The sequence below is a fragment of the Grus americana genome, chromosome 2 (assembly GCF_028858705.1).
Source record: "Grus americana isolate bGruAme1 chromosome 2, bGruAme1.mat, whole genome shotgun sequence".
Classification (NCBI taxonomy): domain Eukaryota; kingdom Metazoa; phylum Chordata; class Aves; order Gruiformes; family Gruidae; genus Grus; species Grus americana.
In genome coordinates this window covers 12476477-12500630 of record NC_072853.1, presented here as the reverse complement: position 1 = coordinate 12500630, position 24154 = coordinate 12476477, and the positions used below count along the sequence as shown (strand labels likewise).

The 24154-nt window shown below is 43.0% G+C and overlaps 1 protein-coding gene across 3 annotated transcripts in view; it reads left to right on the top strand.

Moving 5' to 3' along the window:
* NSMCE2 (NSE2 (MMS21) homolog, SMC5-SMC6 complex SUMO ligase) overlaps positions 1 to 24154 on the top strand; it is a 140328-nt gene that overhangs the window by 43789 nt on the left and 72385 nt on the right. The window lies entirely within an intron of this gene.

Below are 24154 nucleotides of genomic sequence, written 5' to 3'. Positions count from 1 at the left end.
AGAATATGCTGGATGGATCTTTGGTCTGATGCAGTACTCACATATTTATGCAGCAGAAAACAGACTGCATAGAAAATAGAGTCCACAAATACTACTGCATCCTGAAATTTATGTTGACTGACTATGTAGCTTTAGACAAATAACATTTACACTGTGTTTCAAACCTATTTTGGAATGTCGTTCTATCTAAAAACTACCTTTTCCCTCCATAATTTTAATATTTGGAAAGTCTTCAGGGTATCTAATAATTTATCTCTGTGTTCTTACTCTCGCATTTGATGATTTAAAAAATAAATAAACGGTTCCTGCTCTGGGCATTGTTACATAATTGAAAAATTCTTAACCTCAAAGCTCACTTCAAATCTGTATCATATAAAACCACACAAACCATGTAATAATTAGGTACCAGCAGATTAAATCCTGCTTGAAGTTAGCAGAGCTACACCCACTTGGACCAAAGAAGGGAGGAATCTTCAGCTAGGTCCTTGTCTTGAAGCCAGTTTTCTCCCTTAATGCCCAAGAAGAACTTAATAACTTGTTCTAAATAACAGACCTTGCTTGTAATATTGATGGGAGGAGGTGAAGTATGGCTCTGGGTGAGCATCTGTTGGGACCCTTTCTTGTAAATTTGATGAAATTCCAACTTAAGTACCTGCTCTGATCTCAACCACACCAAATGTGATGAAATGTTTTCCTGGATGGTTAGGTACCATACAGTGTAGATTTTTTACTTATTTTAATAGATCAAAATCTGAAAGTTTTAAGATCAGTCCTTGAGATTCCTGGATTGGTGAACATAAAAATGCCTTTTATATCCCCATCAACAGTGTTATAAACTAGAAAGGTGGTCCAACTGGGATTATATATATGGTCAACTAAGTTGTGACTATGGGCTGTTTATTACAGGAGATACTGAATAAGAGACAACAAAGTATGTCTTAATTTTTTAAAAAAGAAAGCACTGAGTTGATAGCACTGTCAGAAAAAAATTGTGATTTTATATGTACTTTCATTACTTGAGGAAAGCTTGGCTCCACTGTTTTTGTAACTCTTCTTCAAGTAGCTTTTGCCTCTCTTAGCCTCCTGTCTACCAGACTAAAAAAACCAGCTGCTTTAATGTCTATCAGTCATGAGCCCACAGCCCCTCCCCAGATTCCAGTTTCTCCACGTACCTCTTGAACTGGGGAGCCTGATACTTGATGCAGTATTTCAGCTGTCAGCTGATCAGTGCTTCATACAGGGGGAGAGTAACTTCCTTTGTCCTCCCGGCCATGCTGCTCCTAAGGTAGCCAGTATCCAATTTGCCTTTTTAGCAGTGAGAACATTTCCTCACATTTTGCTTGACATCTGCCATAACCTCCCTGTCCTCTTCAGCAGAGTTGCTACAAAGCCAGTCAGTTCCTAGCATGCACTGATGTGTGGGCTTACGCTGCCCCTAGAAAAGCTGCAGAACTTTTCTTCTTGAACTTGACATTTCCAGTCCTAAATTTCCTCAAGCTCCTTCTTGATTAAAGCTCTACTGCTTGATGTGTCAAACACCACTAGGTTAGTTTTGTCTAGAAGATTGCTGAGAGTGCATTGTGTTTCATCATCCAGGTCATTGGTGAGGATACTGAACATTTTCAGCCCTACCGTTCACCACTAGAACTGGCTACCAATTGGATGTCAAACTAATGTTTACTGTGAGTGTTACCCTCTGAGCCCAGCTGTCCTGGTAATTGTCAATCTACCTACCAGACCATTTGATTACATCCACCACGCTCCCCACATCTGCATTTTAGGTCAGTTCATCACATAAGGCAATCAGTTTGATCAAGCATGAACTGCCCTTTGTAAGTCCATGCTGATTGTTGCTGATTACCTTTTTGTTCTCTGCATGTTTGGAGGTGGATTCCAAAAAGATGTGGTATGTAATCTTTCCAGGGGCTGAGGTGAGGCTAACTGGCCTGTAGTTGATCGAGTTCTTTTTGTCATGCCTTTTTAAAAGACAGGCATAGTGCTAGCCTTTTTCCAGTTTTCAGGGGCCTGCCCCAATTATCATGGTGTTTTTGGAGATGACAGCAGGGACTCTTGGAGTCATGTCAACCAAGTCTTTCAGCACTTTCAGATTAATCTTGTCTGTCCTCATAGATGAATACATCCAGCTGCTCTAACTCATTCCTAACTTGTCGTCCCTAACCTGTTCCTTCCCAAACCATCCTGGTACAGCTGGAAATCTAGGAGTAATCTTTGCCTGTGAAGACTGTGGCAAAAACATATTGAGTACTTCAGCCTTTTCCATCTGTACAACCACTAGGTTGTCTCCTCCATTCAGTAACATCCCCACGTTTCCTCTGAACTTACACAATTCCCTCTTGCTGCTCTTTATATCCCTCACTTGGTTTAATTCTAAATGAGCTTTGGTTTTCCCAATTTTGTTCTTAGGTGCCAAAGTAGTGCTTTTTTAGTCCTTTTTTGTTGCCTGTTCTTGCTTGTTGTGTGCTGTCTTTTTGCATGACAGTTCATTAAGAAGCTCCTTGCTTAGTCAAGTGGGTCTTCTACGGAAATGTCCAGTTGTCTTGTACAACAGTATTATTTGTTCCTGAGTTCTCAGTAAGTTTTCTATAAAAAATTACCTAGGCACCTTTTGTGTCAACTTCCTGGGAGATTCTGCTGAGTCATCTCCTGAATAGCCCAAAGTCCACTTGCACAAAATCCTGAGTCCTAATTCTTCTGCTTACTTTCCCAATCTTCTTCTGGATCCTGAATGCAATCAGCTTGTAGTCAGTGCTCCCAAGCTACTATCTGTGACCACATTTGCCACTTGTTCTTCCCTGTTTGTGCGCAGAGGTCACGTAGAATATTACCTTTGTTTGGTCTCTTTAGCATTTGCATTAAAAAGTTATCACCAATGCAGTCTAGAAATATCCTGAATTGCTTGCACAATGTCATGGTGCCTACATGGTTGAAATCCCTAATGAGGACCAAGGCTGGTAATTGGGTTGCTTTTGGTAGTTGTTTGTAGACAGCCTTATCCACCTTGTCCCCTTGGGCAGGTGGTGTGTGACAAGCTCCCCTGCTGCGTGGCCAATGTTGCTTTTGCCTTTGCTTTTGACTAGAAGATTCCTGTCAGATATGCCTCTGGTCTCACGCTGCACCTCTGCATAGACAAGGAGGTGCTTGGTAAGAAAGTGCAGCTGCCCTTCTTCATTGCTTGGTCTCCTTGAACAGCCTCCACCACACTGTTCCAGTCATGGTTGCTATCCCATTTAGTCTTTGTGATCCTGATCACATCAGAGCTCTCTGACTGTGCATAGACTTCCAGTTCCTCTTGTTTGTTGGCCAAGCTCTGTGCATTAGTATCCAGACACCTGAGGTAAGCCTCTGCATGCCCTCTCTCCGAGTAGAAACATGTAACTTTCCCTTGCAGCCTTTTCTCACACATACTTTCTCCCCCCTTCCCTTCCCTCTGGGTCAAGTACCCATTCCTCAGTGAATTTAGTTTAAAGCCATCCTCACTAGAATAGCAAGTCTCTTCACAGAGATGTTTTTCTCTGTCAGGTCACTTCCATATCTTTGTAGCAGTCCATCTTCATTGAATGAAGCATTGTAATAAAAAACCCAAAGGTTTGCTGGTGACAGCAGCTGTACAACCAGGCATCAGTCTGCTGGTTACATCTGCTAGCCAGGCCTCTCCATTGACTAGAAGGATTGAAGAGAGCACCACTGGGATTTCTGCCTTCTCATGTTTACTCTGAGCTCTCTGTTCCATTTGAGCTGCTCAAGGTTTCCCTTGGCTGCATTACTTCTGTCCCACAGTGGTTAGCAGCAAGAGGTAGAATTTTGAAGGCTGGATGAGTGTTGGCAATTTCTCTGCAACATCAGTGATCTAGGTTCCGGGCAAGCAACAGACTCACCTGGATAATAGGGATGGATTCTTCTGTTTCACACTGGGGAGCATCATCAGCCACTAACTGATGCTTTCCTTAGTACTGGTACTAATCCAAAGACTTGAGATACCCACTCAGAATTTTCTCCCCAAACACCCCCTGCTGTTCCTGTAACTCTTAGCTAGGCACAGCTGAAAGAGGAAACAGAGCTTTATTCCTGTTACCTGAAGTCACAGGCTTCCAGCTTCCGCCCTCTCCAAGTTTATATCCTCTTCCTGGTCCTTCAATCATACCTTTCTTCTTAGAATCATGGAATAGAACCATAGAATCGTTTAGGTCGGAAAAGACCTTTAAGATCATCGAGTCCGACCATAAACCTAATGCTGCCGAGTCCACCACTAAACCATGTCCCTACGCACCATGTCTACTTGTCTTTTAAATACCTCCAGGGATGGTCACTCAACCACTTCCCTGGGCAACCTGTTTCAGTGCCTGACAACTCTTTCAGTGAAGAAGTTTTTCCTAATATCCAATCTAAACCTTACCTGGCACAACCTGAGGCCATTTCCTCCTGTCCTACCACTTGTTACTTGGGAGAAGAGGCCAACACCCACCTGGCTACGACCTCCTTTCAGGTAGTTGTAGAGAACAATAAGGTCTCCCCTCAGCTTCCTCTTCTCCAGGCTAAACAACCTCAGTTCCCTCAGCCGCCCCTCATAAGACCTGTTCTCTAGATCCTTCACCAGCTTCGTTGCCCTTCTCTGGACGCGCTCCAGCACCTCAGTGTCTTTCTTGTAGTGGGGGGACTCAAAACTGAACACAGGACTCGAGGTGTGGCCTCACCAGTGCCAAGTACAGGGGGATGATCACTTCCCTAGTCCTGCTGGCCACACGATTTCTGATAGAAGCCAGGATGCTGTTGGCCTTCTCGGCCACCTGGGCACACTGCTGGCTGATATTCATCTAGCTGTTGACCAACGCCCCCAGGTCTTTTTCCACCGGGCAGCTTTCCAGCCACTCTCCCCCAAGCCTGTGGCGTTGCAGGGGATTGTTGTGACCCAAGTGCAGGACCTGGCACTTGCCCTTGTTGAACCTCATATAGTTGGCCTCAGCCCATCAATCCAGCCTGTCCAGATCCCTCTGTAGAGCCTTCCTAACCTCAAGCAGATCATCGCTCCTGCCCAACTTGGTGTGGTCTGCAAACTTACTGAGGGTGTACTCAATCCCCTTGTCTAGATTATTGATAAAGATACCAAAAAGCAGTGGCCCCAGTACTGAGCCCTGGGGAACACCACTTGTGACAGGCTGCCAACTGGATTTAACTCCATTCACCACAACTCTTTCAGTCAGGGCATCCAGCCAGTTTTTTACCCAGCAGAGTACACCTATCCAAGCTGTTAGGAGCCAGTTTCTCCAGGAGAATGCTGTGGGGAATAGTGTCAAAGGCTTTACTGAAGTCCGGGTGGACAACATCCACAGCCTTTCCCTCATCGACTAAGCGGGTCACCTTGTCATAGAAGGAGATGAGGTTAGTCAAGCAGGACCTGCCATTCGTGAACCCATGCTGACTGGGCCTGATCACCTGGTTGTCCTGTATGTGCCGTGTGATGACACTCAAGATTATCTGCTCCATGACATTCCCCAGCACTGAGGTCAGACTGACAGACCTGTAGTTCCCTGGATCCTCTTTCTGACGCTTCTTGTAGATGGGCGTCACATTGGCTAACCTCCAGTCAACTGGGACCTCCCCGGTTAGCCAGGACTGCTGATAAATGATGGAAAGTGGCTTGGTGAGCACTTTTGCCAGCTTCCTCAGTGCCCTGGGGTGGATCCCATCCGGCCCCATAGACTTGTGTGTGTCTAAGTGGTGTAGCAGGTCTCTAACCATTTCCCCTTGGACTATGGGGGCTTCATTCTTCTCCCTGTCCTTGTCACAGGTTCTGTGCCTTTAAGATTTCCTTCCTGAAGGATGTCCAGCTTTCCTGGACTCCTTTGCCCTTCAAGACTGCTGCAGTGGGTTGACGCTGCCTGGGGGCCAGGTGCCCACCAGAGCCGCTCTGTCACTGTCCATCCTTCACTAGACAGGGGAGAAAAAGTATAACGAAAAGCTTGTGGGTCGATATAAGGACAGGGAGAGATCACTCACTAATTATCATCATGAGCAAAACAGACTGAACTTAGAGGGGGAATTAATCTAATTTATTACTAAGCAAAACAGAGTAGAGGAATGAGAAATAAAATCAAATGTTAAAACACCTCCCCCCACCCCTCCCATCTTCCTGGGCTTGACTTCACTCCCGGCTTCAACCTCCTCCCCCCTCAGCGGCACAGGGGGACGGGGAATGGGGGTTACGGTCAGTTCATCACACGTTGTTTCTGCCGCTTCTTCATCCTCAGGGGGAGGACTCCTCTCATCGTTCCCCTGCTCCAGCATGGAGTCCCTCTCACGGGAGACAGTCCTTCACGAACTTCTCCAACGTGAGTCTCTTCCATGGGGTGCAGTCCTTCAGGAGCAGACTGTTCCAGTGTGGGTCCCCCATGGGGTCACAAGTCCTGCCAGCAAACCTGCTCTGGCATGGGCTCCTCTCTCCACGGGTCCACAGGTCCTGCCAGGAGCTTGCTCCAGCGTGGGCTTCCCACGGCTCACAGCCTCCTTTGAGTGCCTCCACCTGCTCCAGGAGAATACTGTGGGGAATAGTGTCAAAGGCTTTACTGAAGTCTGGGTGGACAACACGGGCTGCAGGTGGAGTCTCTACACCCCCTCATCCTTCCTCCATGGGCTGCAGGGGGACAGCCTGCTTCACCATGGTCTTCACCATGGTCTTCACCACGGGTTGCAGGGGGATCTCTGCTCCGGTGCCTGGAGCACCTCCTCCCCCTCCTTCTGCACTGACCTTGGTGTCTGCAGAGTTTCTTACACCTTCTCACTCCTCTCTCCGGCTGCAAAAGCTCTCTCTCTCTGTTTTTTTCCCTTCTTAAATATGTTATCACAGAGGTGCTGATTGGCTTGGCCTTGGCCAGCGGCGGGTCCGTCTTGGAGCTGGCTGGCATTGGCTCTATAATCAGACATGGGGGAAGCTTCTAGCAGCTTCTCACAGAGGCCACCCCTGTAGCCCCCCCCGCTACCAAAACCTTGCCATGCAAACCCAACACAACTGCCTCCCAAGGGACTGTCTCAATCAGTCTCCTAAACAGGCCAAAGTCTGCCCTCCAGAAGTCCAAGATAGCAGGTAGCAGTTCTGCTGCCTCCCCTCCTTACTTCTCCGAGAATCAAAAACTCTATCATTTCGTGATCGCCCAAGATGGCCTCCAACTGTCACATCACCCACAAGTCCTTCTCTGTTTCATAACAAGAGGTCCAGAGGGTGCCTTCCCTAGTTGGCTCCCTCACCAGCTCTATCAGGAAGTTATCTTCCACAGACTCCAGGACCCTCCTGGACTGTTTCCTCTCCGCTGTCTTGTATTTCCAGCAGATGTCTGGTAATTCTTACCCCAGTGGAGCTTAAGCTTGTGTCTTGGAGAAATCTCTTCAAAGATCCTACAGGTCTCCTGTGCAGCACCCCTGATGCAGGGAAGCCCGCTGACCTCTCTTGGCAGCTGCTGAGCATAGCAGTGACTTGATCAGAATGTACCTCCCCAGCTCCCTGCCCCAGGGAGGAGTACTGGGCATCTGAGCAGTCCAAGCCCTGGATGGCAGAATGTACCCTCAGCACTTCCATGGAGTACCAGAAAGGCTGCGCTGGTGACCTGTCCTACGTCACCTTGTGGGAGCAGTTTCTGTTGGTGACATGTCTGGGATTTCTTTACGCTCCCTGCATTCCAACTGCCCTATTAACTGCTTTGCTTCTGGTTTTGTGTCCTGATGGCAGGGCTCCCTAAGGAGCACCGCCTCATCTCTGGATGAGTAGGAAGCTGATGTAAATTAACTCTGCCCCTAGTGAGACTCCCACCTGGCAGGGACCTCCTCATGCTGCCGGTTAGTTAGTTAAGTCCCTGCCCTGTTTTCTTGCCTTATGGTCACATCACACATTGCTTCTCTTGCACTGCTGTTCAGAACAAGGGTTGGAACCTGGACGTGAGTTAGCCGTGCTGCTTTAGGGCTAGACTAGCAGTCCTAGTTTCGGGATAGGCAAATTAGGGTGACTTATACAGGATTTGGTTTTATGTGCTTTCCACAACAACCATTCAGTAAAGTAAATATATGTTGTTATTTTTTTTCTGTAGAGTATTTTTAGTAAATCCTCAGTGCCTGTTTTATTGAATGACTAATGCATTTTGTACATCTGAATTACATCTATACTGAGTCATTTTGTTTTGTAATGACATATTTAAATGTTTAAATCTCTACAGAAATTAAATATTGTAAAAGACTTTAACCTTTTGTTCTGGGGTTTGGTTTGTGCCTGTATTATATCAACACAAGCCTCTGCTATGGGGAAGAACTCCTGTAAGCTGAAGACTAACAGAATGCTGTATTGGAAAAACATTTCTGGAAACCATAAATGAGACAGTGTGGTTTTGCACAGCCAGAATTTTGTTTTTTTGAATCAGATCTTCCCCTGCTTGCTGTGTAATGTCATTGCATTGAACATTTCACAATGCTGTTGTTGGACTCTTAATTTTTCCTAAGCCACTGTTCACCCGACATTTCTAAAATTTTCCCTCATCTCTTCTCAGACTGTAGTTACTTCACATTTTGAAACAAGGCTTTGTTTATGGGGAAAGTTTTGCCAGTGAAAAAACTAAAATAGTTATCAGTGTTCCCTGCATTCTTGCTTTTCTTGTGGTTTTTTTTGGTGGGGTTTTGTTTTGTTTTGTTTTGTTAAACTCTCTTATAGGACATGTAAGGTGAAATGAAATAAAAGAATCTGCAAGTTTTATACTGGGATAACTGTAAAATAAATGTAAACATTTATTGCTTCTGTAGACCAGTTGAACAGCCTTCCTTGAATTACTTTGTCATGTGTACTACTTCTTGAACTACTTCTTCCCTAGTCTGCTATCTTCCTCTTATCAGCTCATGATGCCCTTATAGTCCTTGAACAAATGCCTGTTATACCAGGCTCTCCTTATTTTGAAATACCTTACAAGCTTTCACTTGTGCTTCATTATCCTGGATTTGTAATCTCTGTTTCTCCTGATGTGTGGTTTATATTGCGTCTTTGCTTGTGTGCCAGGTCCATCATTTACTTTGTGAGCTCTTCAGGGCAGAGAGCTGTTCATTACATCATGTGCTTTCTGAAGTCCATACCATATTTTTAGAATCCAAAGAACAATCATCAATCATTGTGAAAGACCAATATCCTTTTATTCTGCTATCTATGATTACCATTTGAGGCTTCTCGTCGCCTTCTGCAAGCAAGGAATCAGAACTAAGAACCACAGAAAAAGCTGGTTTTGTACTTGCACAAATGGGTTGTATTGTGACAAAGGATTTGAAAAAGAACCCCCCTCCAACACACAAACAAACCAACCACCTAGCTTTCACCATTGAGCAAGAGAGCTGGTACTATGTATGAGAAGAATGGAAGATATTTGTAGTGGTAATTCTGAAACGAATGTGACTTTCTGCTCTGTGAATATTTGCATGCAAAATGCAGAGAATAGGATTTTCAAAAGTGCCTACATGATTTAAGAACCTTGCAGAAACAAAATGAGAGACTGAATCCACAGCTGAATGGTTAGGCAATAACCTGGGATGTGGGAGAGTCAGGTTCAAGTACTTGCTCCAATTATCTTTTAATTAGTTATACAAAGTGGAACAACTTCAAACAGGAGAGATCGAGATGTCTTACCCCTGAATACCCAATAGCCTATGGGCTAGGACAACTAATATGGGATGAGCAGAGATTTGAAAACGGGTCACTCACCTTACTGATGACTGTTTTAACCACTGAGATATTAAAACTGATAGTATGTGGATTTCTCTCATCATTGTTTATGAGGAAGGATTTGCCTGGCTTAAGCAACTGACTCAAGGAAAGGGTTTGCGGTGGAGGCACCCATTGCCATTAGAGGAGTAGGACTCCCTGTCTCTTAGACAATCTTTGCTTAGATAGCTGGCTTTTGCGATTCTTGTTTTTTGACATTGGCTTTCTCCATCCATATTACAAAAAGCCTGACTGTCAGATTTAGGGAGGGGATTGCATTAGGTAGCAGGATCTCTAAAGCTTAAGTGCTACAGTTTGCATCTTTGCTATGAGTTATTATTTTTGTGCATCTCGTTGTCTGCCACAAAGTAGGACTTAGAATGGTGCCGACAGACCAAACAGAAGGGTGCAAAGGACTTTTAGCAAGGCTGACACATTAAATAGCAGACATAAAGGCATTACATATTGTTAAAATATATTTACTGCTAAAGGAGGAAACCATGCTAATATACTAATTACATCATCCTGAGAGACTCATAATTATCTCTACAGGATTTCATGAGTCCGCATGCATTTGATTTGTCCTAATTCAGGGCCTTGTCATCCTCATCTGCAATCTCTTGCCCAGATGGAGCATGGAAATCGACACAAGCGTTCCTAATATGCAAATAGAGATCTGCAGTTCCACTTCAAAGCGGCAGCTTCTGAAGTGGGAGTTTTAATTATTCCATTTTGAGTTAGTGACTCTGCAAAAGAGGTTTTTTCTTCTGCCAGTGAGTTGGGTGTTCTTTTTTTTTCAGTTTTATTACCCAACTTTGCAGTAGACATGTCTCATTCTCTCTGTCATGAGAACAATAAAACGGTTGACCAGTTAATGATCCATCTGTTTACTGATTGTAATCCATAACTTCCTCAGGGAGTTGTTTGTCCTGTTCTTGGGTTCTTTTACATGTAGTATTTTATATAACAAGATGAGATTCCTCATTGCTCATCACAGGAGTCTGTCATGAACTTGAGAAACAAGGGCAGATATCAACTGCCCTATATTTTGTAGAGATGAGCGGTGTCTGCTGTCAAAACTAAAGTTCCTTGGACAAGAGAATGTGCTGGTGAGGTCGGTGGTGAACGGAAACACATGAAGCAAGAAATACTACCATATGACTGTATATTGCATGGCAGAAGACAAAACCAAAGGGGAGCAATCGTGATGGGGACTGATAATAGTAAGTCTACAGGAACTGGCCAAAATAGCAAGTGATCAGGTGAGAACCGACTGAAATTTCATCTGATTGTAAATAACTACAGAGTAGTGTCAAGTCAAATTTAAATATTTTGCTGTGACATGTACTCATAGAGAAGATCCCTGTTGAAGCATGAGATGCAATCATAAGGTTTAGTTACTGACGGTGAGTTATACCGTTCTGCTTTGGATGGTGTATTTTCACTTTATAATGAGGTGACTTAAGGAGGTCACAGACACTTGAGGAAAGTGCGCAGCCGTAGCCCTCTGAGGACATTCTTAGGTATCAATGGGCACACTTGGGAGAGCACGTACTACAATACCCTGCGAAGAGGTCAGCATAACCTACCTGCTGACCCGTGCGTGGAGCGGAGGCAATCGCTTACTCCGTCTGCTCCCTAAATCCTTTGCCAATGACTCAGGAGCTGGTGTTTGGTGAGAATGTAATATATAAAAGGAAGGATGGAGGCTTCCCCTAATTAGGGCTAGTAATAAGAAAGGAATCAGTTTAGCATGTGATATACAGTGAATGAGTCAGATAAATTAAAGAAAAGCGAGTTTGATAGAGTTATAAGAAAGAAAGTGCGGTACTGAAAAATGATGATGAATGGTGATGAGATGAGCTTCAAAAGAAGCTAAAAAAGGGAAAGCAAAGTAAAACGAGAAAGGAAGGACGAGTTCAAAACCAGTACTAAATATAAGACCTAGGACTGTAAATTCAGGAAGATGTAAGGAGAAGTTCGAATGACAGGGGAGATGTGATCAGGAGAGTTGGCTGGCATAGGGTTTATGCTAGCAGCCTAAAAGAATTTGAGGAGACAAATTTGATAGCATTGCAGAAGCTGAGGAACAAGAAAAAAAAAGTATCCATTGAGTTTGAAAATAACAGAAAGGAAATACTTGCATGCATAGAGTGATAAGTTTAGAAGGCAATGACTTATTTTTTATGCTTTTAAATCTTATGGTGAATGACAGTTTCTAGTCATGGACAACATCAAATTTCTGGGCTTGTCAGCCAGCATAACGGGAATAGTTTTGATAGTCAAAAAAGTACCAAGTTTTTTCAGTATTATTACGGCCAAACTCATACTGGTTTGACTTCCTGTGTGAGTAAGTTCTTACGGAGACAAGATTTCTACTCCATACCCTTTTCTTGTCAGCCGAGGCAATATTAAGAAAAGCATATTTAAATTTGAGGTTAAGTTTTTTAGTTTGTTTTGCTTTTACAAACAGTATTTCAGCAGTATATGTGAGGAGTACCCCCATTTAGGAATTGTGTTTCATGCTCCTTTTTCTCCTATTGCCATGCAAATAAACTCTCAGGTAGAACCATCTCCTTCAGCCTTATAAATTCAATTCTGGATTCTTATTTTTACCCTGTTTCTTCTCACCCCGCTGTTGCATTTTGCGGCCATGAGCAAGTTAATACTGCTGTCACACACCAGTCTCATTTACAGAAATTGTTATTTTAACTATGAACTATTTAAAAACAATTTTAAATTAAAGTTGGATTTTAATTTATTCCAACAACATGAAAAAATCAAGGACTTATGTATAATGGAGGAATCTATACTGGCTGGAGAGCTGGAATATTATTTCATTTTTAGTTATAATTTTAAACCTGGATTGATTTTAAAAAAGGCATATAAATTCCAAGAGATTGAAAAACAAGTGTCTCTGAATTTTTAAAAACTCTTCTTATGTGTTTTCTGTTCTACAGTCAACTATCAGATTGAATCCAGTATCCACCTTACGGTTCGGTATTACTATCACTAATATTGTGTTTAATTACAGCTTATTATATTGTTCACAATTTTTCAGGTTTCCTTTAATGTGGAGAGTACAAAGCGAGTTGGTTTTGAGCTAAGATGTGGAAGTCCATGTAATGACCTATAATAAAAAAGCTGCTCAGGTTTTGTCAAAATTCTCAGGAGCCAGTTTTGCGAGGCTCTATGTAAAAAGGGGTGCTCTGGAATCAGGAATTTGGGCTCAGTCATGGAGGACACACAGCTGTCATAGCACAGAAACAGGCAGTTCTGAAGGAGTTTGTGGGCATCGTAATAAAGGAAGATGTTTTTAAACAAGGATTTTGAAGAAGGATTTAAAGATTTATTCCTAAATGTTTATGAGGAGCTATTCCGCAGCAGGAGGACCAGGAAAGATAAAGTGTGAATGCATTCGTTTCAAAAATCAAAGAGGTACAGTGACAGGGACTGGCATCATCAGTTATCTACTGGCAAAAACCATCTTCTTGATGCTCTGATAGGTAACAGGAAAGGTGTGGATAGACTCCAAGGATTTTTGAAAGTTGTTGGGAAGGATGTGTAGGGTGGTAATGTAAACGAGATTAATCCAGGCTGCTACACAGCACATGTTGTCTTTGCAAAAATTGGTGACTATAGAGGAGCATGTCAGCAGCGTGCTTTAGCATACTAGGAGTGAAGGCCCTTTGAATGCTAATTTTCTGATACTGTTCTGTTTCTGAGGCTTTGCTGAAACTGTGTTAATAACAAAAATGGGACCTATAAGCAAAGAGAAAGAAAAGAATTGCAGTTGAAAATATCCTTCTCTGTCAGATGATACAGTGCTTGCAGGGAGCCTATAAAGACTGGGGAACAGAGATATCCTTGGACACCTACAGAGCAAAAAGGGTATGTTAGCATTCCAGTGTCCTATGCAACCTAACAGAAAAGAATGACTTGTGCATGTACGAGGAAAGCACATAGTGTTTGCCAAGATAAGGGGAGAGGTGCAAGCTGTCAGCCACAACTGGTAAATCGAGAAGGATAAGAATGGAAGTAAGACCTGGGATTTAGTGGCTAATAACTCTATTGAGGGCTGTCCCAATAGGAAGCTGGATAGAAAAACATCACTAACAGTGATTGAAGAATGTGATACGTGGAAAGGCTCAAGGGAGACATTTGTCTCTAAGGCATTTGCAGTAAAGTGCAAAGTAAAAGGCAGTTCCGCCACAGGGCACAGACTGGGGCCTCGTGCAGGTGAGGTGTTCTGTACCCACTGCAGTGTAAGTAAGGTAGGTCTTCCCTGCTTATGAGGAAATTTGGGGGGCATACTGCAGTTGCACTCTTTTTTTTTTTTTTTTTTTTCTAGTTAGTGCAGCTCTGCATCATCACTGAATTCAGTGTTAAAGGTGGAGCTGACCCTGATGGAATTATTGCCATCTTAGCTCTGTATATTAATACAGATATATCAATTCGGTGAGTCTAGGCTGTAACTGTCAGCCAGGATATATGTTTTTCAACTAATGTCAATTCAAATAAAGCATGAGTTTGTACTTAGAAATCTTATTGCTGTTTCCCAAAAGTTTAAAGGTTACATTTAGTCTTAATGAAAAATGACAACATGACTCACATTGCTGTTTTGGAGCGTATGAGGAAGAAGTGCTGTCAGTGCTGAAGAACTTTTTGGGGACAAGAATGTAATCAGATGAATGAAAAAAAATGAGAGGAGTAAAAATTGAAAAGGTCTGCTTGACTTTCATTGGAGGTACACCCAAGGAATATGGAAAACATCCCTCTGGAAAATCAGCTGATTTTAACAATACATGCTGTATGCAGTTCTCCAAAGGATAAGTGACACTTTGTATTTAAACAGGGATCAGCTTCACAGCTGGCATAAATCAACAGTGTTTTGTAGGAGCTGGTGAAGATAACACTGAATTGTGCTTGGTTTAGGATTTAGCCCTTTATTTCCACACTATGGAAAACATGGGTTTTAGTGAGCTCAGTCAACCAAGCAGAGCCATGCAAGAGTAAACAGGTTGTTAATCTGAAATCACCTTAGGGCCTTCTGCTCCCACTGAAATCAATGTCTAAATTCCCATCAGTTTGAGTGGGATATTAAAGACCAAAAAAAATGCTCTAATATCCATGTTAATGTATTTTCTAAATATGTGAATTAATCAGCAGCTTGGTAAACTGGTTCAACAGCCTGATGCATTTGCTGAATCAACCTTGCTAAAACAGATGCACCATCTGCCCCACAGTTTCTAACATGCTGTTAAAACAAAGCAACATTTTTATAAGAATAGTTATTTTTGCTGTTATAGGCCTTAATCTGTGCTCAGGCAAAACTACATATAACAAGATGCTGTATATCTCTAGTGCACCAAAATTAGCTTGCATATGTTTGTGGCAGAACTTTAAAGTACATAGAGAAGAAGGGATTAGTAAATTTATGTACTTGCTCCTCCACTGTGTCTTGAATCATATTTTTTAGGTGTTTTCATAAATGTCTCCTAAATACTGTAGAATTTTTTGCTTTCTTGTATTCATACTTCATATATTGAAAAACTACAGAGAAACAAGATGAAGACAGACTTCTGTTTGGTTGAAATCATTAAGAAAATTCAGTCCAACCCTCATGGCAAACCACAGGCAGTTGGGCTTTCAGAAATGCTGAAGGGATTGAGGTGCTAAATATCCATTAGCTTTCTTCACTTTGGTACCTTGGGAAAACCTCACCTCTAATGCTCACATTTATTGCTGTCTTTATGAGTTTTACAGTATTGGTAGCAAGTAATTTCAATACTGGTATTTCAGTAAGATCCCCTTTCATTGCTTCTTTTTACCCCTTTGCACGTTGCAAAGCAGCGCATGAGGCATCTTAGAAAGAAACAAAAAGATGTTCACAGTCTTGTCTCTACCATAGTGGGTAACTGAGGAAAATCCAGAGAGTGGTTTTTTTTTTCTGTTAAAACATGCGCAGAGTAAAGCATTTTACCTGAGGTGAAACTTCTAACAGATGGGAAACCCAAGAAATGCTGTTCAGGCTTTAAACTTTGCATTTGCGCCCAATTTTGTTTCTTCACCTGGTGCTCATTTACTTTAATCCCACTCTGTAGATATGGCTCCTTTCTAAACAGGAGAACGAAAGCAAACAGGGTGGGCCGAAGTCCATTTCTGGCCTTACCAAAATGACTCTGATGTGCCACGACTTGCGAGGAGTTCGTTTGGATATACCCCAGTAAGCCAGCAGCAGCGCGTCCACTCCGTGCTTACTTTACAAAAGTTAAACACCTCCAGCTGCCTTTAAAGTGGGGAAAAGCAGCTGTGGAAGGTACTGGGAATTCCATTACGGGGGACACCCTAGCTACAACCACCATATTGACATGCTGCTTTTGAACCATGGCAACCCTGCCTCACCTTCAGACTGTTACTCTGGCAGAGTTTTGGGATATTTGAAACGTGCTGACAGTCATTTTCTGTTGTGCTGGCCCGGTTTAATAGGCAGTATGTGTCATAAGTATGGGTCAGCCCTCATAAATATGCCTTTCTTGGCATTTCACAATTGTCTGCGAAGGTGTTGCTCAACCGGAGTCCCAGCCCTGCAGCCACGATGTGTAGAGGTGTTGGATCTCCTGAATCAGATGTGGGCCCTTAGGCAGTTCTGACTGCAGCAGAGCTGTGTTCAAACTAGCGCAGCTCCTGCTGCTCAATGATTATATCCTTTTTGACTGCCCTTGCAGATGTTTCCAAGAGCTGTGTTTTATTTGTGCATCAACAAATGATCTGATATTTGCTAAGGGTTTGAATCCAGCCATTGAAGAATAATAAATGACTGTTTAGGTTGAGCTGAAATTTTGCAGCCTGATTCAGTTACAGTGGTGACTCACTTAGAGTTGGTTCTCACATGATTCACAAAGTGTATGGGTGACTCAACCCACAAATTTACTTAGCTCCCATGTTATTTTCCCTCTCAGTGAAAAAAAAAATGGTTATAATAAATAATCACAGCAAACTTTGACTTACCCTGAGGTAAAATAAATGTGCGTGTTGAAAGGCTGCATATTTGTAATAATAAATTATTTAGTGAGGTAAGGATGAAATAATAGGACATAGGAATCGTTAAACAAGAAAGAAATGTGACGTGCGTTTTTGGTTGATTTTGTTGCATAGCAGATGTAAATAAAGGAAGAATAGTGATTTTTATCTGATGGAGATGCTCAGAGAGACTGTTTTGACAGTGTCCGTACTTATTGCTATAGCCAGCCAATTCTTGGCATTTGTTCTTTGACATAAGTAGTTTTAGACTTGTCCATGTCTGGGTCAGACATTTTAAAGTGATGTCAATTCAGAAAGTGTGAGATACCTAGGTTCTGAAAACTGGGTCTTTGTAGGATGTCTTAGGCACTGGTCACCCCAAATCCTGAAGTACCTGAAGTTGTCTGTCTGAAAAATCTTGACTGAGTTCCTTTACAATATCAAATTCACAGAGATAAGAAATTCTGTCCCAACAGGAGCTATAAGGTACTAAGTTTTTCTTCAAAGTTTGCAGCTGCTATCAGTGTTCCATAAGTGCATGCCCAGGTGCATGGCGGTACTGTAAATACAGCCTAAATTACTCTGAGTTTAGAGTTAGCTGGAGACATCAGCGTGTCCTTTTTCAGGTTTCCCAAAAGGATATGAATATCTAGCTAACTACATACCTCTGAGCTTCTTAGCACAGAGTGACTGACTAATCACCCTCCCTTTCATAAATGAAACAGGAAAGAATCTGGAAAATGAAGAAATTCTGCCATGTCAGCTGACTTGGTCATTAAAAAGGTCATTAGCAAGCAGGAATGTTTCTTTACCTCACAAATACCAAATGTCAATAATATCCATAAATTAAACTTTTAAGTCCATATTTTGCAGGGATTAAATTACAGGGAACAAATAACGTGTGGTTTGAAAGACTAAGGTGAGAATTCTGAATTCTTTGGAAAGATAGTTCTTTTGCACATTGTGTCACTGGTTTGAGGAAACGTCAACATGGTTCAGGTACGGCAAGGAATTTCTGGGAAATAAAATGCATGGCACTGATAAACTCCCCAAAACCAAGGGACATAAACAAGTAGCCCTGAGAAAGAGTACCTAGGAACAGCGACAGCATTAAAAATATGCAGCTAAAGGACTTCTGTGCTAGAGAGAGAAGAAAGAAAAGGCTAAAAAATAACCGTGGAGTGTCACATGCTGAACCACTGCAATGCAAAGTCCAGTGGAGCATTTTTGTGGTACGCAGAATGCCGCTCTTTTATCACGATGTTTGCCAAGCAGCCACAAACTGTTTCAGGCCTCTTTGTAGAGAGTGAACCAAATGAACATGTTAATTTGAACTTTCCCTCAGCTAAAGGAGAAGGTAAGAGGATGGCTTTGTGCTCAAAGCACAGAATCGGGATTTATTTATTCTTGGTTCTGCCACAGTCTCCTTGTGCAACCTTAGGCCAAGTTATTAATCTCTTCATGCCCACAGTCCCCATTTGTGAACTACAGGCGATGGTACAGATGTCACAATGGGCGTTTGAGGCTGAATTCTTGAATGTTTGTAAAGTGTTTTGGGATGTAATATTGGGAAGGACAAATTGCTAAATGCTGCAATGCTGCATGCAGAGTTATGCTAATTAGTGCCTTTTTAGACACTGATCCCTTACTGTATGTAGATTAATACCGCAAGCTGGTCCAATTTTAGACTATGGTACCTTTGACCTCACTGGGTCTGGGATTGGTCTGGAACAGAATAATTTATTACCCATTTGGTGACTATGGTATTTGATAAAATAAAAATTCCCCAGGCTGCCCCTTAGAATACCCTGAGTTTACTGTTACCCTAGGCAGTGCAGGCTGGCCTTTCAAAAAGCCTGATTTTTGGACGCATAGTCTAACAGTTTATGCATGGAGTAGACACACTGCTGGTGAAAGAATCTATAAAAGGAAGGCTCATCCTTACAGCTAGATACTGGCAGAAGTCAAAGACCTGCCATGAACTGGCTCATTACATAAGCATTGCCCATCAAACGCAGTAACCTCTTTGCACATATCAGCTGTGACCAGGTGATGTGGTGTGTTGCCATGAGCAAATGTATCTTTCGATAGGTAAACCACAGCTACGTTTTTCTAAACAATTATTTTTTTAGTGTTTCTAAATGTGTTTTCCTATCAGCACTGCTGGTAGATCATGTATGGAACATCATTAATTATCATGTATAACATGTCTGTTCTCCCTCTTATTGCTGAGCTCCCACATAAATACCCATGTGGTTCTTTGCTGCTATGGGACTGTCACAGCAGATGCTTTTGCTTTTTCTATTGCTGTAAACAAGCTGTTGTGACTGATACTTCTTTTTGCCATATGTCCCGAACACTCCCAGTTCATAGTTATATGTCATTTCCAGGATGCTTTGTAGGGTGTGTATGCCTCCACCCCATTTCAAAATCAATGTAACTCTCAATGGATTGACTAATGAGTGCAAGGTGTTACTTAGCATGCTGGTTTTGGCTGACAGTGCTGCTAAATGAACAGTTGTTTGCTTAACGTGTCTTTCATGGTTCCCATATGAAGTAACTTTTACTGACAAATTGAACATGCCAATGGCTTCAGGTTTGCCATTAAGCATTTATCTGACATGCTGCTGAGACCAAAAAGAAGTATGACCCCAACTTGTTGCCCTGAATATTGATCATTTTGCCTTGTCCCTTAGCCATATCCTATGTTCGTATTGTCCTCATACATTTTGTTTTGCTGATCTCATCATCCCTACATCCATCATGAATCTGTAGAGTAGGGGCGGGTGGTGAGAACTAAAGATAACTGTAATGTACCTGCAAGGGTGTTATGCTGATGCAGTCTATAAGATGTTGCAATTCTGTCCCACCGTGAGGAACTAGGACCGATGTGACATTTTCTTTCATTTGTTTTCATTTATGTTGTCGAGTTAGACCATTCTCAACCCTCTTCATGGGATAGGATATGCAGCACCAAAGAGAAATTGCTTGTGCACAGCAAACATATTTAGTTGTTATTAGAGTGGGTGGACATGCCTTATTATTCACCTGTGACGTGTTGACCTTCCAGAAGGTCTACCTGGCATTTCAGTAATAGCATACGTGATGGTACAGTATTGAGTGTGGTCAGGAATGGTGTCTCTACTAATCATTTTAATGAAAGCAATCATCTGGAGGTGAACAGAAACTGAATTTAAACTGTAAATGTGAAAGAAGTTAAAGTAAAGGAAAGAGCATTCTTTGAGCATCTCTCTCATCTGACTCTTTCGGTTTCTATATTAGATGGTTGTCTGAGCCTATGTCATATGGGCTGCATTGCTGGACTGGCTTCACAACTTAATATATTGCTATTGGGAATATAGCTGATGTGAAAGACTTTTTTTTTTTCTTGATAACTGGTAGAATTGTTACTGTTGGCTTTAGCAAATAGCATGCCAGCTTTTACTTTGTAGATATATGGCAGCAAGCTGTGTGGTTATAGTTACGTAGCCAAGAGAGGGTTTTGTATAATTGTTCTCTTGAGGTTAGTACAGATGTCTACATGCAAATTTTTGTAGCTCCACAGTGGCAGGGGCAAAGCTAATTCATGTGCATATAATGCAGCTCCTGAAACATCTGTCCTTTTTGCTAACATAACATTCTAAGTAACAGTTCCTGCTCTTTTGCTCCTCATATGTGTAAAGTCCTTTACTTCTGGAAGTTGTAGTTGAGAGCGCCACTATTTAAACTAACATTGGCAGTGTCCTTCACTCTGGGGGAAAGATTGAAGATGTTATATTGGTGAATTTCTGTGCGCAAATCTTCCATGAGTCAAGAAAAAGATAAAAAGAGCCTGATGCAACTATACAAATGTGTAACATAGTCCCTGTGGAGAGGAAAAGATTATTGACATTGTCTTTGCTAAAGATGGATGTCTGTAATGAATATCCACATAATTTCTTTTACTCTTTGCATGAGTATCAGCAACTTAGAGGCACATTGGTGGGGTTTTTTTTAGTATGCACAGCTGGATCTTCTATACGGTATCTGGCCATAGTGCTCTCATTCATGATGAGGGCAGGTCTTAGTGACAGTTTGTTATTTGGGCTATAATTGTGAGTGTGGTCCTGTGTTTATATATTATTTTTATGTTAAAGAGAGAATGTCTGTGAAAACAGCCTGATGGAGTTGTTGCAGAAAGGAGCATATTTGCACTACATGTCATAGAATCAATCATAGAATCACAGAATGGTTTGGGTTGGAAGGGACCTCAAAGATCATCTAGCTCCAACCCCCTGCCATGGGCAGGGACACCCTCCACTAGACCACGTTGCCCAAAGCCCCATCCAACCTGGCCTTGAACACTTCCAGGGAGGGGGCATCCACAACTTCTCTGGGCAACCTGTTCCAGTGCCTCACCACCCTCATAGTGAAGAATTTCTTCCTAATAGCTAATCTAAATCGACCCTCCTTCAGCTTGAACCCATTACCCCTTGTCCTGTCACTACACTCCCTGATAAACAGTCCCTCTCCAGCTTTCCTGTAGGCCCCTTCAGGTACTGGAAGGCTGCTCTAAGGTCTCCCCGGAGCCTTCTTTTCTCCAGGCTGAACAATCCCAGTTCTCTCAGCCTGTCCTCATAGGAGAGGTGCTCCATCCCTCCAAGCAGCTTTGTGGCCTTCTCTGGACTCTCTCCAACAGCTCCATGTCTCTCCTGTACTGGGGCCCCCAGAGCTGGACGCAGTACTCCAGGTGGGGTCTCACAAGAGCGGAGTACAGGGGCAGGATCACCTCCCTCGACCTGCTGGTCACACCTCTTTTGATGCAGCCCAGGACACGGTTGGCTTTGTGGGCTGCAGGCGCACACTGCTGGCTCATGTCGAGCTTCTCATCAATCAATACCCCCAAGTCCTTCTCCTCAGGGCTGCTTTCAACCCATTCCTCACCCAGCCTATAGCTGTGCTTGGGATTGTTGTCCAAATCAAATCATTGTCTTATAATGTGTTGGATTTTAAATGTATTTTGATTTAGTAACTGCTTTCTTGTGCTTGCATACACCTGATGGTCAAGATTTTTGTCCAGCTGAGTACTGAACAATGTTGGTTTTGCTTGTGATAGACCTTCTTTTGCAGCAGTTTGCTGTGATGCTGACACAGGCAAATAATTTGAGTGCATACGATTGCCCCCATTGCCCTGGGCACAGGATGTTCTGTTTTCCTTTGCTCCTTTTGTCAGGCTTCATAGGATAAGGACTGTACGCTACTGCTTGGCTTTATGCAGCAGTCTGAACATATACAATGACATACCGTTGGTCTTTCATAGTCACGGTGCTCCTTTGGTACCATGGTATTCCTGAGTTTTTCCTGTTCACAGTTGGGTGTTGTAGTAGGTGATCTTTTATCTCCAGGTGCCTTTAAAAACTACATGCTATCACCTGACAGTACATCATATTTTCTTATTTTTCTTCTTGCCACAACTCGCATCTGCCTACAGTAAATGTGCCAAACTGGCTTTACTCTTGGAAGGAGTAATAGTTTTATGGATTGCTTTGCTTTGATTAAAAGGAAAGTAAAGTTTTCTTGGCTATGTAGCATTTTATATATCTGCAAAATCCATTTTTACATGAACATTTATTATTTCTTTGGCTCTTGAAATAAAGTATATTCCGTAGGATTTCCAAGGTCTCTGTAAACTCTGGAACCTGTAAATGATTTGATGAAGTGAACCATTTTTTTCTCAGTAGGCTCTTTTCCTGTCTTTCACAATTGTGGTGGGTTGACCCTGGCTGGGGGCCAGGTGCCCACCAGAGCCGCTCTATCACTCCCCTTGTTCACTGGACGGGGGAGAAAAAGTACAATGAAAAACTTATGGGTCGATATAAGGACAGGGAGAGATCACTCACTAATTATCATCATGAGCAAAACAGACTGAACTTAGAGGGGGAATTAATCTAATTTATTACTAAGCAAAACAGAGTAGAGGAATGAGAAATAAAATCAAATGTTAAAACACCTCCCCCCACCCCTCCCATCTTCCTGGGCTTGACTTCACTCCCGGCTTCAACCTCCTCCCCGCTCAGCGGCACAGGGGGACGGGGAATGGGGGTTACGGTCAGTTCATCACACGTTGTTTCTGCCGCTTCTTCATCCTCAGGGGGAGGACTCCTCTCATCGTTCCCCTGCTCCAGCATGGAGTCCCTCTCACGGGAGACAGTCCTTCACGAACTTCTCCAACGTGAGTCTCTCCCATGGACTACAGTCCTTCACGAACTGCTCCAGTGTGGTCTCTCCCATGGGGTGCAGACCTTCCGGAACAGACTGCTCCAGCGTGGGGTCCCCCACGGGGTCACAAGTCCTGCCAGCAAACCTGCCCTGGCATGGGCTCCTCTCTCCACGGGTCCACAGGTCCTGCCAGGAACTTGCTCCAGCATGGGCTTCCCATGGGCCACATCCTCCTTTGGGTGCCTCCACCTGCTCCGGCGTGGGGTCCTCCATGGGCTGCAGGTGGAATCTCTACACCCCCTCATCCTTCCTCCATGGGCTGCAGGGGGACAGCCTGCTTCACCATGGTCTTCACCATGGTCTTCACCACGGGTTGCAGGGGGATCTCTGCTCCGGTGCCTGGAGCACCTCCTCCCCCTCCTTCTGCACTGACCTTGGTGTCTGCAGAGTTTCTTACACCTTCTCACTCCTCTCTCCGGCTGCAAAAGCTCTCTCTCTAAGTGTTTTTTTCCCTTCTTAAATATGTTATCACAGAGGCACTGATTGGCTTGGCCTTGGCCAGCGGCGGGCCCGTCTTAGAGCCGGCTGGCATTGGCTCTATAATCAGACACAGGGGAAGCTTCTAGCAGCTTCTCACAGAGGCCACCCCTGTAGCCCCCCCCGCTACCAAAACCTTGCCACAGAAACCCAACACAACAATGAATAGTACCATGGTCCAGTGAGGGGCAGAATTTAATGTGTGTGGTAGGGGAAGAGTGGCTCAGCAGACATGATGTTACCTTCTTTTTTTTCAAATTGGCATGTTTTGCCATACATTTGAGATACAAAGAACCTTTTTCTGGTTCAGAAAATGCTTACCATTAAGGATTTGACAGACGTCTGCCTTCTTTCAGAGTTTGTGCTGTTGCTGATCATGATTGCATAGCACAGTCCCCACCACCTGTAAGCTAGTTCTTAGGAAGACCTGTCAAAGGTACAGTTCCCTAGAATTTAATGTTGGCTTGAGAAACAGAAGGGAAAACCCTAATTATTGTTTTTTGGGGATTCCCAAAGTGCTTTTTGCATTCTTGGAATATCTTAATATTGCCTATGTGATGACTTCCCTTTTATTTCTAGTCATTTATTCTTCAGATCATTCCAGATGCTATTACTGTAAGCAAGTGCTTTTCAAGAAACTCTTTTTTCCTGCCTGTA